Source organism: Haemorhous mexicanus, chromosome 9 (assembly GCF_027477595.1).
Source record: "Haemorhous mexicanus isolate bHaeMex1 chromosome 9, bHaeMex1.pri, whole genome shotgun sequence".
In the NCBI taxonomy this organism is placed as follows: domain Eukaryota; kingdom Metazoa; phylum Chordata; class Aves; order Passeriformes; family Fringillidae; genus Haemorhous; species Haemorhous mexicanus.
In genome coordinates, this window is record NC_082349.1 from 27,575,000 (window position 1) to 27,587,223 (window position 12,224).

A 12,224-nucleotide genomic window follows, 5' to 3' on the forward strand; every position below is an offset into this window, starting at 1 on the left:
CAGTGTGAGATGGCAACAAAATGCCAAAGCATTGTCCGTGGAAAAGATGGTTATCCAGGTGAATGTGTGTTTAAAGTCTGTTTCCATTTGAAATCTGTTCCCTGCCCTGAGATTTCTGCCTTAGCTTGGCTCTCTAACAGCAGCACTCTGTCTAATTTGGAAGTTTTGGAGGCAGTGAGGAGTTTGCAGGAGACAGGCATCTCAGGAGCATTTAAACTGTTGTGTCAGTTGTGACTGCAGCAAAAGATGAGGTTGAGAAGAAAACAACACTGATGAGCTATAGAAGAAACTATTTTATTGCCTTGTCCCTATTCTTTTGATTTGGTGGCAAGTATCTCTCTGGATTTCAGTAAGGTGCTCTTGTGTTGCGTGGTTACAGAAATTGTCATCAGCAGTGTTGGATAGTTTGGATTTTAAAATATTCCAGTAGCAACACCAGCCTGTGCCTGGGGTTTTTAATTTAAATTTATGGTGTTTATCAAGCTCTTAATTGTGCAAATTAGTGTAATTATGGAGTGTGATTATATGCATACCTGGTGACTGGTTTTAAGATGCTGTCTCAAATGTCAAGAACTGATTTTATTAGCCTTGTGGCTCTCTGGTGCAAGCACCTTTCTTCATGCTGCTGCTCTGCTAAGCAGACATTCCAAAGTGCCTCAGCAGGAAACAATTTCTGCAGTGCCATATCTGTGGGAATGACTCTTTAGTAGGGCAGAAGGCTCTTCAATGACTCTGACTGATTAGGACTGATTAGGTGAATTATCAAAGACTGAAACAGCCCTCCTGAAGCAGGACAACTTCTTTGCTCTGGGCTGGGATAAGGATAGGAGGACACAGCCTGAGCCACATGTGGTAAAGTTTATCCAAGTGCCAACTTTATCAGTGTGTGAATTTTAATGAAAAGTTGCTCTTTGAAATTAGGACTTTTTGTGTGAGTTATTGGCTGCTGCCCATCCCTCCCAGGGCTGCAGCTGAGAGTGTGGAGGGGGCAGTGTAGGCATAAGCACTTCTGTGCAGAAGTTACAGACTGGATGTGCCAAGTATTGTGTTGCCTTTTGCTGGGAAGGAGGTCTTGTTGGCAAATGCTAGATTCCCTTCTAGCCCAAACTTGCTGATCTCTCCCTACTCACTCAGGACTTCTCAGAATTCGTGGCTTTCTGCCTTGAAATATGACTTGAAACAGAGTAATCTTGATTGCATTGTGACCGATGCTGTGTGACAAATACAGGAAGCTGTAGAGGAGCTCTCCTTGATCTCTCTATAAATAGCTTGAGGCTTTGGGTAAATTAACCAGTCTTTACAAAAAGAAGCTGAGTGAAAATAAATGTCATAGAACCATGGAATGATGTGCTTGGAAGGGACATTAAAGATCATCTCATTCCAACCTCCCTGCCATGGGCAGGAACAGCTCTAGACCATGGGTCTAGACCAGATTGCTCCAAGCCCCCTTCAATCTGACCTTGAACACTTCTGGGGATGGGGCAGCCAAAGCTTCTCTGGGAAACTGGTGCCAGTGCCTCACCACTCTCACAGGGCACAATTTCTTCCCAATATCTGATCTGACCCTGTCCTCTGTCAGTGTGAACCCATTCCCCCTTGTCCTGTCACTACAAGCTCTCGTTAAAAATCCCTCTCCAAGTTTCTTCTAGGCCCCTTTTACTTGCTTCAGGGTTAAGGAGAATGGAATTATTCTACTTGAAATTTCACTTAAAGTCAGTCTGAGAATTAATATAGAGAGGTTTTTTTAATAGGCAAGTTTAGCAAGTATTAAGTGACTAGAGCACACATTTACTTTGTGTACATACCTTGTGTACATTTCTTCAGAGAAGTTTTAGTCAATCAGTGTTTGAAGGCACAATTTCTTGTTGAGGGAAACACAGCCAATAGGGCAACATGTAAATAGCCTTGGCTTTGATAACTTTCAGCATTATTTCAGAACCCCCGGTAAGCTGTGCTGCTTTGGTTTTGGTTTTTCCCTTAAATCTCACTGTTTTCACTGTGGGGAGGTGTGTTAAATGGGTTTTTAAATGCCTGCAGGATGTTAGGAAGTTGAGGATGCTGGGAGAATGAGGTGAGGGGAATGTGATCCTGGAGCAAGTGTACCCCTTGAAAAAGCACTTGGAGAGGGTGTGTAAATCCAGGCACTCCTTCTGCCCCAGGGAAGGCTCGTGCTTGAAGCCCGTCTGGTTGCTGCATTTGCAGGGGGCTGAGTGCTGGGACCTCAGTTCTGGTTTGTAATCCCAGCCTGATGCCCAGGAATCCATTCCAGCCCATGGATAAAAGGACCGCTGCAATTAGCAGTCAGATGGAAAAAGAAATGGCACAGGAAGGAAATATTACAAAGAAGCACAAATTACACTTAGAGTATTTATTTTCCAGTGTTTATGGTATGGGAAGCAGCAAAAGTACAGATCTATACCTTATTCTGTGTTGCCTCATTTAATTTTGGCAGAAAAAATCTGCTGCAAAAGATGCTGATTTTATTTTTACTAAGTCTTTGATGACCATTCTTCTTTATTTAGTGCTTCTCATGTAATTAAAAAATAATATTTTCTTTCATTTTTAGTTGTTAGGGAGAGATTTACTTGAAGGAGATCTGAAAGTGATCATGGGTTTGTGTGGTCCCAATTTATGCATTTGATTAGCCACTAACAACTTACAGCAGCTTTCAGAGATTTCAGGATTAATGAAGTACATGAAATATCAGACTTTAAAAGGGACTTTTAAGTGGTGACTTTTGTATAAGAACAGATGTGGTCAGATACTATTTCAGCAGGATTTATATTCCACATACCTTGAGACAGTAGGTTTTTTTAATGACCCCTTTAGAATGCAGCATTTAATTATAATGAATTATTTTTAATGACTCCTATTAATGTATAAATATGTTTAAGGTTGGTTAAGGTAGAGAACTTGAGAGCACTTTGTGAATTGGTGGTGAAACTGAACATTCTAAGGTTTTGATCTTTATTTAAAACAAAAAGGTTATAAAATGTCATGGTCAAAATCAGCAAATGGCATTTTGCCAGCCTAACAAATGTTGCTGGATTTATCTCTCCTCTCTTGAGATCCCTGCTACTTTTAAATACCCTTTAATTTGCCTGTCTGCTGGTGTACAGCTGCAGAGAAGATGCAGACTGTTGTTTGGATTTCGGGTAAACTGAAATAAGATTGAGCTGTGCCCTCACTGAAGAGACTTTTAAGTCAACTGAAATAGGTTTTCTTGAACATAATTGTTTTTCGTATATAAAAATACAAACTGAATGGAAAACTCAATACATTAAAGAACAGCAAAGCAGCAAAAACTTATTGAGAAGGACTTAGCTAAGCAGGATCCTTTGTTTTCTAACTGTGACAGCTGCATCACCACAGCTGATGCTGCCACATCACCTGCAGGCTCTGCAGGATGACAGTGGATGCAAGGAGCTGTTAAATGAACTTTCAAGTTGTCACATCAAAGCTCTCAAACAGCAGAAAAGTAACAGCTTTAATGGTTGCACCATCTTTACATTTCTGTCTGTTGGCAGGTAAATAATGGTGGTAACAGGGATCTTGGGTAATTTTATTCAAGCATCAGGAGTATTTTCTGTCTGAGAGTGCTGAGGATGATAAATCAGGGATCTTCACCTTTATATGGAGCAGTATGGATTTAAGGGTGGTAGCCCCTGAGCTGTCATATCAGGACCCATGGCTAAGGGAGTTTCAGTGTGGATTTAATCACCTGAGCGCAGTGACATTTATGCTGCCCCTTCAAGTGAACATGTTATAGAGCATATTTACCCAGAAAAGCATCTCCTTTAATGACAGTCTTGCAGCACAGGTGTCAGAAATATTCAGAATTTGTTCTGCATTTAGCAGTGCTGCATTCCTCTGTCATGGAGCCATCAGAATCCTGTCTGCAGAAAGGCTTTTAATATTTTTAAAAAACAAACAACAAAAAAAAACCAAGCAAGAATCTGTTTAAAGATAACCTTGTATATTCATTGTCCTTATGAACCTCCTCTCCAGGCACAGAATGTTGTGTGCTATTTCTTCTGCAGACAGATAATTGCAGGAGGGAGAGGAAATTGAGCCATGTAAAGTAAAAAAATCTTAGCAAGTTCCTATTTCTGTTTGCTGGGAACTTACTATATATTTTTCTTTTAATATTTTTTTAAAATAATGAAAACATTTTATGGATTAGTAATAAATCACTTTGGCAATAAAGTGTATTGTCTCTGAAGGTACCTTGTATGAAAAGTAACCTTTTTCCTCTTCTTGTATCTCTGTATCTTCTCTTCAGTAGGGGACTGCTACTTGTATTGTTCCAGTCACTTTCCTTGTGGAGGTAAATTTGCAGTCACTTCCTGACATGACAAAACACTAATTATTGCTGCTGGTGTAAACACTGGAAGTATTTGGGTTCACCTGTCAGTGTATTCAGTTATTATTGTGATTAAATTTGTAATCCTGAGGGTTGTTATCAGGTAACAGTAAGAGAATTAATTTTGAAAATGAGGTTTCCAGTCTGAGAGGAGAGAAAAAATTAGATGATAGCTTAGGTAGTAGGAAGAGTGAATTTAAACTGAGTTTTGTGGATACTGAAAGTAACTCTGGGGCTGAAAGATATAATAAGTCTAGTCAGAAAAAATACAAACAATTATTTTCTGATTGTGTCTGTAGATTTTGAAGTCTTGAAAGTCCCTGTATGAAATTTTTGCCATGGCCAGGTATTTTCTGGGGCAGTCACAGGCAGTGGCCTCTTCTTTGAGCTAAATCCAGCTTTTTCCTGAGTAAGTGCTTTAAATAACTATTCTTGCTAAATTGCAGCTTTCTACCTGTCAGATTTCAAGAGCTCCACATCAATCCTCAGATGTGTATGGCGAGCTAATGGCAGTGTTAGACCTGTCTGTGTCACAAGCTGCTGCACTGGAATCTTTTTGCTGCTTCTTCACTCCTCCTGGAATCTCTGGAGTCAAGCTCTTGAGATAATGAGCACGTTTCTTCCTTCTCTTCCCTTGCCCTTCCTCTCTCTGTCTTGTTTTTCCTCTTATTTCTGGCTCTAAGTTTCTGAGCTTTAAATACGCATTTATTCATCCTTTAGTGAGACATTGTGTTCTGTGTCACTGTTTTCTTCTGTATTGCTGCACAAATTCTGCCTAATTTTCCCTGTAGTGTAGTTTGTGGTGATTGGCTTCAGTTATTTTACAAGGAACACTTGCATTTAATTGTATTGCATTTAATAATAGGAAAAGAATGTGAGAGCAGTGATTTCCCTTCCCCCTGCCTTTTCCTGGCTTTGGTGGGATTACCCAGCAATTGCCACCTTCTGGTTCATTCAGAAGTTCCCTTGAAATCTCTCTAGTACAAAATTTAGATGTCTTAATGATAGAAGAGCTGCAGCTTCTATTTTAATATTCTTTCATTGCCAGCTTTAAAAAGAGAAAATGTAAGTTGGTGTTGGAATAGAAATTTTTTGCAGTATTGAATCTATTGAACTGTGATTCATTTGATAGTCTAGAGTTGTGATTATAAGAAGGACTTGCAAAAATAGGCTGAAAGCAGAGAGATGCAGGTGCATGAACCTTCCTGTTCAATTCAGTGATCAGTCCCTGTAAATGGGGATTGGATGGATGTGGACTATTCAGCTGTGAAAAGTACAGTGACTGCAGCAGGAAAGCTTGTGGGATTTAATCCATTTATTGGCTGTGTTTGATAGTGTGTTGCCTGGGAAGAGCAGAGGAGAGTAAGTGGGAAAAGTAACTGAAAGAACCCAGTAGGGGAGAAGAATGAAGGACAGAAATAAACCCAACTTTATTCCCAGTGAATGTGACAAAGATTCTGAATAAGAAATTGATGTGCAATCATCTCTGCATAAATCATGCACTATTTCTGGAAAACTTCTTGCAGACTTCAAATTCCACTGCAGACTGATTAGTTAACAAAGCCAGTTTGAGAGGTATTTGTGGCCTCCCACCTTTGCTTACAGGTTCCTTTGATGACCGGCTTGAAACTGTGGAATTGTAAAACCACAAGCACCAAAGTGAAAGGTTTTAAACAGCTCAGAACAACAAGGTGCTCCTACAAGGCCAGCCCACAGCCAGAGCTCCTGCAGGGTGCAGGAGCCCAGGGGAAGCTGTGAATTTTGGATTTGCTGGCCTTTGCCTGTTCGTCTGAGATCCAGTAACTGTTGAGTTGTTGATTCTCTCTGGACTTCACAGGCTTAGTTATCCTTCTTTTGTCAAGACGACCATTGCAGCTTTTCAAAGTCATTCCCTGCATACCTGAATTTCCACCTAAACCACTAAGAAATGCTAAACTGAGTGTACATTCTGCCATTTAAATGTGGTTTAGTGGCTTGGCAGGAAATGTGAATTTTTATTCACTTGATAACAGAAGCTGTTTAATTTAGGCACAGTAGAAGTTAGCAAAGAGGTTGGGATTTGGGGGGAAAGTGCTGGGAGATCTTGTACCCTGACTTGTGAGTACACAGTGACTCATGGTGTTGGCTCTGGGAACGGAGCATTCCACTTCTCAGCTGCTTGGGGAAGATCATCTGTGGATGATGGGGAACAAAATAAATAAGAAGATAGAGGAGCCCATGCCCTCTGTGCATCAGAAATATGGCCAGCATCTGATCTTTAGGGATCCAGAAGGGAAAGATTTGAAATGCAGACTTAAAAGAGAGCTTGTTAATATAACTCTTTATAGACTGAATCAGAGTTATTTTAGATATCAACAATTAAATTTTTCTAAGTGTAAAAGCAACTGTGTATTTGCTGTAGGACAGCAAATATCTGTAATATTATGAACTCTTTTGAAGCACCTTGGTATCAGAAATTTCTTGCTCATCTGTGAGAGTTAAAATAATCCAAAAGTTAGGTGGCAGATGTGCAGTTTCCCATGGTGTCGGTGCTGCATCTGGTAGATGGATTTATCATAGAATCCCAAAAGGTTTGGGTTGGAAGGACCTTGAAGCTTATCTTGTTCCACCCCCCTGCCATGTGCAGGACACCTTCCACTATCCCAGGTTCCTCCAATCTAGTCCAGCCTGGCCTTGGACACTTCCAGAGAGGGGGCAGCCACAGCTTCTCTGGGCAACCTGTGCCAGGGCCTTACCACCCTCACAAGGAAGGATTTCTTCCCAATGTCTAATCTAAACAACTCTCTTTGTGCATCTAAGTTCAGTGAAATTTTCTATGATACAAGCTGAAACCTGAGACTTCTTTCTAGTTAATTATTTAATATTCAAACCCTCTTTATTGAAACAATTCTCTCAGCTGTCCCAGACTGTCTTGCCCACTTTCTCCTCTGGCTGCTGTGTTCATCTGGTGTAAGAACTTCAGAATATGTTTGACAGGCCAAGTAAATGCATTAAAGATGCACTGAAAAATCCCCCAAATCCAACCACAATTTATTAAACTCTCAAGGTGATTTGTTAAGGCTTATCTTGAGGATTGGCTTTTTGTATTTAATTGCAGTAAATTATATTCCTTGAGGGGTTTATATTTTAGAGAAGATAAACTCAGATTTGCCCCCCTTTTTTTTTTCTTGTCTTCTACTACAGTTTATTCCAGAGTAATAATCAGTTTTCTTATGTCAGTTTTCTAGACAGTCAGGAAGGTAAAAGAAGGACTTGATATGCTTGACAGCTTTTCAGACAGGAAGAGCTTGATTTTGTTTTGGTTTCAGTTGTCCCTAAACGTGTGTTTGTACAGGGAGGTGAGTTTTGGCCCCTTATGCTGGACATCATGCCAGTTGCATGATGGTGAAACCACAGCAGCTTCTCATGGGTCACAAAATTGTGTCAATCCTGAGCCCCAGCACCTTTTAGTCTAAAGCAGTTTGTGCCTGGCACTCTGCTTGAGTTGCAGGAGGGCACGGCTGCTCCAAAGCTGTACCTTAGGCACAGGTTGGAAAGGAGGCTTTTATTTGTGTTCCATCACCTTTCCTACTTTTCCATGCCTGGTATGAGCAGGAGAAGCACTAACTGGGCTCCTGTGTCCCCTCCTTTCCCCTGCAGCAGTGGGGAAAGGGTTGTTCTGAGCTTTGGGATCTTTTCCTTTCCTCTTTCCTTCCTGTTTAACCATCTCTACCCCCAAATTCTTCTGGCTGCTGATGGTCAGAGAAGACACTTGTTTTACAGGAAACTAGGCCAGCTAATCTTTGTTCCAGAGATGAGAAGTGTAGGAGGAGCTTTAGTGACTTTTAAGACCTGACCTGTGTTTTCATAGTTAAAAAAACCTGGATGCATTACTTTGGAATAGAAATAAATAGAATAACCCAAATTTGGCACAGGGTTGGCTTGCGAGCTTCTTCTCTGTTTGTAGAAGAGTTGTTTGATGCCAACTCCTGACGTTGGCATTGTCCTGTTCTGTCCTCACTTGCTGTGAAATGAGGAGGGAACAGGAAGTGGGGACCTTGTGTTCATCTAAAGAGGTGGTGTTGGGAATGCCAAATTCTGAGGATTTCCTGGCCTTTCTTGTTTTTCTGGAAAGAATAAAACAAAAAATAAAATCCTTGTCTGTCTGCCTCTTCCCTTGCCACTCGCTGCCACTTCTGCCTTGTGCACTGCCAGCCTGGGGTGGGATGTTTCTAGGCTCCTTTTTGAAGATATTTATAAATAAGTTGAGGTCCATATGTTTGTTTTTCCCCAATGATTTCTTTACTGTAAGTCATTGTATTTCTGTGTAATTGATCTATGTGTGGCAACTTGCATCTAGGGAGGGAAGTCACAAATGGGTTGGGCCTGTGCTGTGCAAACGTGGAGAAAGGAAATAAAAAAAATAGGTTGGCAGTAACCCTAATAATGACAGCTGGGGACCGAAACTTGTTAGAAAAATACAAGTTAGTTTTAACTTGCTTTGGAAGAATAAGAATAAATGGGATGCATAACTGTTACAGACTAAAATAGAGCAGGGAATAGAGGGCAGAGATTTCTCTCCTCTAGCCTCAGCCTGCCCAACAAAATTTGGCTTATAAATATCCATAAATCAAGAAGGGCAAAGACACTTTAAGATGTGAGTATTTTTAGCAAGAAGGAAAAGCATTTCAGTGGTGTTCCTTCCCATACATTATGGTTATAAATCCCATTATCTTGGTGTACTTCACAACAAATCAGGATTTCACCTTTGGTGTCCTCAGTATGTAGATTTTTGTTTCCAAACACAAAAGGGGGGAATTCTCCTTGTTTTTTACATGCTTGGGGGAAGAGAGGAAATACATGGCTGGATGTGTGCTGCAGGCAGGAATATCTGGTGGAAAGATAGGAGCCACAGCAGGGCAGGGGGAGCAAATACCCTGCCAGGTCCCATGTAAGGAGATTAGGTTTAGACTGCAGCCTGGACTGAGCAAAAATTAGAAAGGATAATGCTGCATTAATTCACCCAGGTTCTAGCTTCTGTAGCACAGTGACAAAACAAAATTAGTAATAGTCTAAAAAAACAACCCTGAATAGAACTTTCTCCTCCTCCTTTTGCCCTGTGCTCCCTCCTCCCCTCGTTTCCTGCTTGGGCACCCAAAGTTGGAAACTCAAGAGTGGGTTTTGAATGGGATTTTTCTTCCTCCTCCCATTTGGGAAAAAAAAAAAAATTAAAAAAAAATTTTAAAAGCCTGTTTCTGTAGCAGTGACTCAGTCCTGCAGTGCCTATCTGCCTTGTGTCAGGCATGGGGCTGTCTGGGGGAAGCAGTGTGTGCACATACCCAAACTGTGAGACAAGCTTTGAAATTGCACCAAGTGCACTCGCAGCATCGAATGTGCCGGAGCACGCTGCGATTCCAGTAACAGCCAGAGCTCCCCTGGCTCCCACTGGGAAGGGGCTCACGCTGATCCAACAGGGGAGAGAGGCCAAACTGCACATTCATTTGGATAATTAGGTAAACAATAAATAAGAGAAGACTTCTTCTGCCCAAACTCCATTGTTTTTTCCTGAAAGTCTATATTTAGATTTGGCAACTAGATTTATCACAGTGATTGGTGCATTGTTTGAACAAGGTCAGCGATGTGTGTGCGTGTTTATCTCTGCTTAACTGGATTGCTTATTTGAAGTAGAAATACCTCCAAAAATATTATGCAGAGCTCTTGAAAACTTGTGTACTCATGCCCCAGAGCACATGGTCTTTATTAGAAAATAGATGCAATTATTCACGTTTGGTTTTGCAGCTTAAAATCCCGAGGGATTTGTACATAAAACTGTGGAGATTTGATTACATCCCGATTTTATGTCTCACTGGTATATGAGTGTTTCATATGTGTAAAAACCTTTTTATAAGGCAGAGATTATAACAAGTTCCTAAGTGAAGCCAGACGGGTGCTGTCCTGTCTGTTGGAATTGGAATACACATGCTCATTAATTTAGTCTAACTCTGGTGGTTGCTTGTGTCTTTATACAACCCAGAGTGCCTTTGTGTTTTATATTTAGAGCAAATGTTCTGGACTTGTTGGCAGGTTGGTTTGAGACTTCAAGGTGCAATTTCAAAGTCAGGCTTTATTGTTCACAGCAGTTTCATGCTGCTTGGTGAGGATGGAGCATGGTTTACTAACAGTGCTAGTGTGGTTAAGGTAAAAATAGCAGATATCAGCTCATTTTCCCTTTTACCCATGAAGTGAGAAAACAAAAATAAAAGACACTTCAGAAATGTCAACTGGAGAGGATTTTGCTCTAAGCAAGAGCATGCAGTTCTGGGAGGCTTGTTTCCTTTGTTTTTTTTCATGATTCTGTTAAACCTTTTGGTTAAAATTTCATTTTTTTGCAATGAAGATAATTGAGAATGCTAAACTGTGGCTGCCTACTGAAAGTCCTGCTCATACAGACTTACAAATGGGACTGTGCTCAATTTGGGAAGGATTGACCTCAGAGAGAGGCAGTTCCAGTCATCTGGTGCTCAAACCTAATGAAACAAAACCAGTTATTTTGGAGCTTGAAACAGAAGTGATCTCTGGTACCATAATGATGAATGAAAAGACACAAAAGAGATGAAGTGCTTGTGCATGGCTTGCTGAAGGATGGGCTTTTTTTTGACATAGTGGGGCTTAACCACACAATCTCAAAAAAACCTCATTTCCTCTCAAACCACGACAGGCTCCATGTGCAGCTGACACCCACAGCAGTGCTGGGGGTGGCCCTGGTGGCCTGGGACCCTGCCTGGGATGCAATGACTCATGCTTCATGCAAATTCTTTTCCACAATATCCACTTTGTTTTGTCCTGTGGTGAGGAAGCGTGTGCACGTGTCAAAAATTAGTTCCTCAAATAGTCTGTGAAAGAGAAATGATCTTCTTTCTCTTCCTCCCTCTTTCCTGTCCCTTCAAAGGTTGCAATTCTCCTGTATCTCTCCCTTTTGGGGAGAGAATCTTTTTGTACACTGAAATTCCCAAGCCAGTGCGAGGACACACAGGTTCATCTCAGAAATCACACCATGTGTCACAAGCCATGTCCTGCATGGGACATCTTTAATCATTCTTTAAATTGCAAGCACAGAGCTTCAGCCAAATAGGGTGTGCTCCTTTCTCTCTCTCCGTGCTGTTTTGGTGCCTGCAGGTCACCTTCCTTCATCCCTTGGCTCTGTTGGCAGGGCTGGAATCTCCTCCAGGCCTGGCAGCAGGTACATCTTCATCACTGTCCCTGACATGTGGCTTCTGCACTGAGTCGAGGCTGTTCCTGGCAGACAACCTGTGGAGAGAAATCTCTGCTGCTTAGAAGGTCATTTACATTTAAGAAATGCTCTTTTTTATTCCCTGCCCCTCATCTCTTTTTTTTTTAATTTCTTTTTGGGTTTGTTTCTTTTACTACTTTCTAAATGCAGTGCACCTGGAATTTTACACAGACCCTTTTCCCATGCTGCTACTAAGTGTTTTCATTTCAGATTTTTGGCATTTTGAGACACCAGGATGTTTAATCTTTCCTCTCTGGCATTTATTTCTCCATTTAGATGAAGGTTTGATCCTAAATTCCAGCTGTCACTGATTTGTTGTCAGTTGTTGCACTTTAATTTGCTGATATTAACACAACGTTCCACTGGGGCTGCAAGGAGGGTGTTAGGATATTTCTCATCCAACTCAAGGAATTTTCCTACCTAAATTCAGAGCCTAAAATAATTCTGGATTTATAAATTCTTCCTTGTGTTTTGCTGTCTAGGGACATGGCTTAGTGGTGCTCTTGACAGTTTTGGACTCATGGTTGGATTCGGTCTGAAAGGTCATCACAGCAGACAGAGTATTTCTATTACTGGTGGTGTTTACATGAT

The 12,224-nt window shown here is 41.1% G+C and overlaps 1 protein-coding gene across 3 annotated transcripts in view; it reads left to right on the forward strand.

The window, feature by feature from the left end:
* RASAL2 (RAS protein activator like 2) overlaps positions 1 to 12,224 on the forward strand; it is a 163,955-nt gene that overhangs the window by 37,718 nt on the left and 114,013 nt on the right. The gene's annotated exons all lie outside the window — the stretch shown is intronic.